Consider the following 6977-nt stretch of genomic DNA (forward strand, 5'->3'; position numbering starts at 1 on the left):
ACAATAAACAATGGACTGTCTCATTTGGATTAAGGGCAAGCATAAAAGAGGAACTTGGTTCATCTCCATCAGAAATGTTGTATGGAGAAATGGTACAACTTCCAGGGGAATTCTTTAAAACCTGTGATCAATTAGATCCTACATCCCATTTAGCAACAATTAGAGAAATAGTTACTAACCTTAAATCTACAGAAATCTCACATCATCAAAACAATTCAACTAAGTTTTTTGTTTACCAAGATCTCAAGCAGTGTTCTCATGTTTGGGTACGACGAGATTGTTACTTAAAACCTCTACAACCTAAATATTCTGGACCGTTCCAAGTTTTGCAACGTAATCAAAAAACGTTTAAAATTTTGATTCAAAATAAACAGGAAACTGTATCAATAGACAGACTCAAGCCCGCATTTTTTGTAAATGACGCTTTGGAAGCAAATATTAAAAATACTAAAAATAAGCAAGAGATGTTGAGAACTAGATCCGACAAAACTGTAAAGCTTCAAGAACGCTTCCGGGTCCATTGAGAGGGGGGTACTGTAGGCACCACTCCTAATACTTTATACTTTATATTCTAAAAACATTTTTAATCAAATATTCTTTTTTTATATTTTAAAAAATTTTCATAAAATTTTCATTCGATTTTTAACTTAAAAACACATTATAAGCAATTTTGACTGTTAACAAATAAATATTTTTAAATTTTTATAAAATATAAATGTGTCTTCATTTATAAAATTTTATTAAATATATAAAAGGCACATTTCCTACCTAAATTGTTAATGTAGCTAAATAAAAACTCTTATAACTTCCAAACCCATGAGATCCCACTGTGAAATGTTTACACAGCAATAACAATAATTTTGCCTATTTGTCATAAAAAATTAAGAAAAATCCTTTTTTAAGAAATTCAAGAATAAAGGACATTTTCCACAACATTTTTCAGGACTTCATGTAATTTTAATGAAATGTCAAAAACGAGTCGAAAAGCTATATTTCAGTCAAATTTGGATTTATACAGTAATTTAGTAACAAGTAATGTGTGTTAAGTGATTTTCTGAAGGGAACCTTGTATGGGACCGACAACATGTTATACAAAACCAATATTTAAAAATTATGTATCTATATCATTATTTGGCAATGAATATTGTGAATCTAAGTGATTTTCTGAAGGGACCTAGTATGAGAGCTATGACCAAATATGGACCCATCGTATAACAATTTTATAGTGTAATTTATGTATATAAGACCAATATTTTTGCTAATTGTGTGGATATCAATAGATATCATACATACATTTGGTAATGAGTTATGTGCCTTTAAGTGTTTCTCTGAAAGGGACCATGTATGGGAGCTATGATTAATTATGGACCGATAGGAAAAAAGATTTTACATTATTATTTCTCTGTATATGAGCAAAACTTGTGACAAACTTTGTATGGATTTCTTAATTTAGTTATGAATTGAGTGATTTTCGGAAGGAGACCTTGTATGGAAGCTATGACAAAGTATGGACCGTAAAAAAATTTTGAAATAACATTTATGTGTACCATAGTATTTATGCCAATGAATAAAAAGATATTGCTTTTATTCAAAAAATAACATTTATTTTCATAAAAAAACAAAAGAATGTTAATTCATTGAATTTGTAATTATCATCAAGAAAATACAAACATATACATTGTACATATATATTAAAAATTCATAAAATAATTATAATATAAAATCTAATAATAAACAGTATATAAAAAGTAAATAAACATCTATATGAATGAACACAAAGTACATTATAAACCAATATTATTTAAATAATGTAAATAATATAAAAAGTAATTATAATATATTAAATACTTCCTTAATTTCCAAATCAATCTTTCGTTTTTTGTTCACACAAGCGTTTTTGAAATGACGATTTTTTAAGTTTTTAAAAGCGGTTTTCATAACTTCGTCAAATGATTTTGGGCTGTTGTTTTTATCAAACAAGGACACGTGATATGCTATATAAAAATTAAAAAAATAATTTAATTATTTTTATTACGTATGTTTAAGAGTTACTATCTTTAATCTAGTCTATAGGCTATTCTAAAGTGTGTTAAATAAGCTGATCTTCATCTAGACTATAGACTAGACTATAGACTAGACTATAGACTAGACTATAGACTAGACTATAGAGTAGACTATAGACTAGACTATAGAGTAGACTATAGAGTAGACTATAGAACATGTTGGACAAAGGAATAATTAGACCATCCAGCAGTAACTGGTCAAATCCCCTTCATATGGTAAAAAAACCTAAAGGTGAATGGCGTCCTTGTGGTGATTACAGAGCTCTAAACAGAATAACTGTTGCAGACGAATATCCTGTCCCATATTTAACGGATTTTCAAATGACTCTTCATGGATCGGTAATTTTTTCAAAATTAGATCTAATTAAAGCTTTTCATCAAATTCCAGTACACCCAGACGATATTCCGAAGACTGCAGTAATCACACCCATCGGGTTATTCGAGTTCCTGAGAATGCCCTTCGGGTTGTGCAATGCTGCTCAAACATTTCAGCGCTTCATTGACGGAGTTTGTAGAGGACTTGATTTCGTATTCATCTACATTGATGACGTTTGTGTTTTCTCAAAGAGTATGAAATTAAAGTGAATCCCGCAAAATGCGTTTTTATACCCTTCACCTTCGTGAGAAGGGTATATATAAGTTTAACATTCCTTATAGATAGCGGAGTCGAGGTACCCAGATATCGGCGAGATCCGAATCTTCAATAATTCAGTTAGACACGCTTTCGAGAAGATCGCTACTTATCAGCAAAATCGGTCTATAAATAACGGAGATATGAGCAAAAATTCGAGGCAACCTCTGAAAATTTCATCAAAAAAGCCACATTTTTTTCATGCTTTGTTAAAAAAGCAACAACAACACTGAATTGGATAAAGATGTACAGTAATACAGTAATATGCTGGTAATACAGCTCATTTTGTATGAGGTTGGTAATACAGTTTGACGTTGGTATTACAGTACAACGGTTAATATTTCTTTCTGCTACAGTTTATGTTATGTGTGACATATAAAAACTATTTTTTGAAACATACTTGATGAAGGGTATATAAGATTCGGCACAGCCGAATATAGAAATATTACTTGTTGGTGCTACAGAGATTGATTTCCTTGGACATCACATCACTTCAAATGGTATTTCCCCACTCCCAGAAAAAGTCAAGTGTATAAACGAATACCCTCTACCAAAAACCATTAAAGAATTAAGAAGATTTCTAGCTATGCTGAATTTTTACCGCAAATTCCTTCCTCATGGTGCTACTGCACAAGCTACGCTCAATAATTTTTTGAAAGGTTCAACAAAAAAGGATGACAACCGAGAAATACCCTGGACACAAGAATCCATAAATGCATTTAACAACTGCAAGAAAGCCGGTCTCACATGTGCTGACAATAAACAATGGACTGTCTCATTAAATACAGTTCTGTTTGGATTAAGGGCAAGCATAAAAGAGGAACTTGGTTCATCTCCATCAGAAATGTTGTATGGAGAAATTCTTTAAAACCAGGGATCAATTAGATCCTACATCCCATCTTGCAACAATTAGAGAAATAGTTACTAGCCTTAAATCTGCAGAAATCTCACATCATCAAAACAATTCAACTAAGTTTTTTGTTTACTAAGATCTCAAGCAGTGTTCTCATGTTTGGGTACGACGAGATTGTTACTTAAAACCTCCACAACCTAAATATGCTGGACCGTTCCAAGTTTTGCAACGTAATCAAAAAACGTTTAAAATTTTGATTCAAAACAAAAAGGAAACTGTATCAATAGACAGACTCAAGCCCGCATTTTTTGTAAATGACGCTTTGGAAGCAAATATTAAAAATACTAAAAATAAGCAAGATAAGTTGAGAACTAGATCCAAACTTCAAGAACGCCAGGAGCAAACAGACCATCACACTTAATTGCGTAAATCCAAAGGATTCAGACGGACTTTCTGTTGATTGCCCTGTCTCAGTGACAGGAGAAGCAAATCAATAGTTCGTTCCTAACATACCGCCCAATATGGAAAACAGACATCTGTTAGGGGTAGGGGCAGTTCTTAGTTTCGTGCTTGTCTCATGGCCCGTCTGACAAAGGGTGGCCCCTAGGAGGCAGCCAGCTCAAGCAAAACTGTCCCTGTCAGCATGGCCCTTTAGATTCATTGCACTTAAGACTTCACATCGCGACAAGATGAATACCCTTCGTGAATGGCACCTATTAAGGAAACACCAAATTTCGAATATTTTATTGATGAAAAAGTAAGAATAATTCAAAGCAACCAGTAAATCAAATTTCAACATATTCAGTTAAAGCAATTATAATTGAGAACGAAGCAGACCGCGATGAAGAGTTTTTAATGTTAAGAAATATTAAGTCAACGGGGATTATCCCCGCTATTGACAATGATATTGAGCAAATTGTTTGGTCATGTTCCAGCTGCGCTAAAATAAGAAATATCCCACCAAGAGTTCCAGTTCATAGTTGGGAGGAGCCTGATGAAATTTTTCAAAGAGCCCACATAGACTATGCAGAGATTTTCCAAACCATTACTTTTTAGTACTGATGGATGCAAAATCGTAATGGCCTGAAATCAGATTACAATGGGTTGCTCTAAACTCCGAAAAAAGAAAAACTTTGCTACAAGATACATCAAAATGTCTTATAATGGCACAATACAGACATTTATACAATAACGCATCAAATGGATCGGCTGTGAAGAATCTCATATACCCACGATCTTCAACTCCTATTCACAGTGTTTTTTGGCCGTTACTAAATTTACATAGATTACTCACACGCATAGAAAACACAATTCAGTCTCATTTGAGCTGTCATGGAAGAATGTTGTGCCGTCGCTCGTTTCCTGCTTTTGGAATGAAAATGAACGAAAGTATATTAATGAAGGGATGTGTAATACTAATTATTGTTGTACTTTTTTAGTATCTGCACTACATATTTAGTAGTTTTTAGAATTATTAACTTTTTAAAATGTTTTTATACCCTTCACCTTCGTGAGAAGGGTATATATAAGTTTGTCATTCCGTTTGTAATTTCTATAATATAATTTTCCGACCCTATAAAGTATATATATTCTGGATCCTTATAGATAGCGGAGTCGATTAAGCCATGTCCGTCTTTCTGTCTGTCCGTCTGTCTTTCTGTCTGTTGAAATCAGTTTTTAGAGGACCCCAGATATCGGCGAGATCCGAATCTTCAATAATACTATTAGACATGCTTTCGAGAAGATCGCTATTTAAAATCAGCAAAATCGGTCGGTAAATAACGGGGATATGAGCAAAAATCCGAGACAACCTCTGAAAATTTCATCAAAAAATGTCATATTTTTTTCATTCTTTGTTAAAAAAGCAACAACAACACTGTATATTAGAAAAATATGTACATGTGTGTAGGTGTTTTTGGTTTTATTCAGCTGTGTATTTGTTCGTATGTTTGGATGCTGTTGGCGTCATTGCGTTGTTAATTTTGTTTTTGTTTTTCTGTGTTTTTCGTTATGTATGTTTCGATGTCTGTTGGTTTAGATGCCTGGTGTATTTTGTTTTTTATTTCGTTTAGCGTTGTTGTTGTTCTTTTTGTTTAGCTTTGGATCTAATAATAATGTAGTCGGGAAAACATTTAAAATTTATGAAATATGTTTAAAATGCACTGTAATGAAGGGTATATAAGATTCGGCGCAGCCGAATATAGCACTCTTACTTGTTTCTTTTAACATAAGTAATTTGCAAATTATAATAATATGTAATGTAATTTTGTTTAATATTTACCTTTAATATGTATATATTTAATTACAAATATAGTTAAAAAGCTCAAGTTTGTGTTTTTATATACATATATTTTAATATTTAAAATAGAAATGTGCAAAACAGTGCAAAAAATATTTGCTACTTTTAAACTAAAAAATATTAGTTTTGTGTTATATTAATATTATTTCTAAATTTCAGTTTTCCATACATGCATTTTTGTGGAGATATAAGTACAATGATTTTTCATTTCTTGTTTTTTCGCTCTTTCACTTATGTAGTATATGTCTGGCGATCCTGGTCATATACTCACCATCAGAACGTCTACCATATACCGTAAAAGAAATGCTCTCCAATAAACATCAGGGTGATATTTGGAATATGGATTATGTCAATTATGGACTGAGCTCTTTTGAAATAACAATTTATTATTATATTAATTTTTTGAACAAAATATTTTTGGTAAAATTTTAAACCGTGAGCGTATGAGTAATTTTCTGAAGGGTTTGATTCCCACCTGAGGCACTGGTTAAGGAGCGCACAACAGGCCCGGTAGAGGCCTAGGTGTATTTCTTCGGATTTGATGTATGTATGTACATCCTCCTTTCAAACTAACTAATGAACCGATAGTCATGAAATTGTGTACAAAGATTTCCTTTTGCATAGAACTTGTTGATGTCAAATTTCATCGATTTAATACTCGTTGTTTAATCCACGGGTCACTTGGTTTTGTCTCTGCCTAGTACTATCCCAGTAAGGAGCCGTTAAAATCCGCAAGTGGCTTGGTTTAGTTAGGCAGATCGTGATTCTTGTAACACACACTTTCATTCATTAAAGGAAAACAAACCATATCTTTGTGTCTTCTTTTTTTCTTTATTTGCTTTGTGTTTAGTTTATATTTTTATCGTTTAATTAAAAAAAAAAAAACTTCTGCTTATTATTATTTTTTAGTTTGTTCACTTTTAGTTTATTTTATTTTCCAATTAGATTTTTCTTATTTTTAATATGTCTGTCCGCTTCTTAATTCAAGATGGTAGTAAAAGTTTTTGTATGAAAAAGGGCCAAACAATTAAAAGAACGTAATTTAAAACAATAAAAAAAACACGGCTTGATGAGGTGTAATTATCAAATGCGCTTTATTAATTCAAAATTGTTTCTTATATACTAATTTAC

The sequence above is a fragment of the Lucilia cuprina genome, chromosome X (assembly GCF_022045245.1).
Source record: "Lucilia cuprina isolate Lc7/37 chromosome X, ASM2204524v1, whole genome shotgun sequence".
Classification (NCBI taxonomy): domain Eukaryota; kingdom Metazoa; phylum Arthropoda; class Insecta; order Diptera; family Calliphoridae; genus Lucilia; species Lucilia cuprina.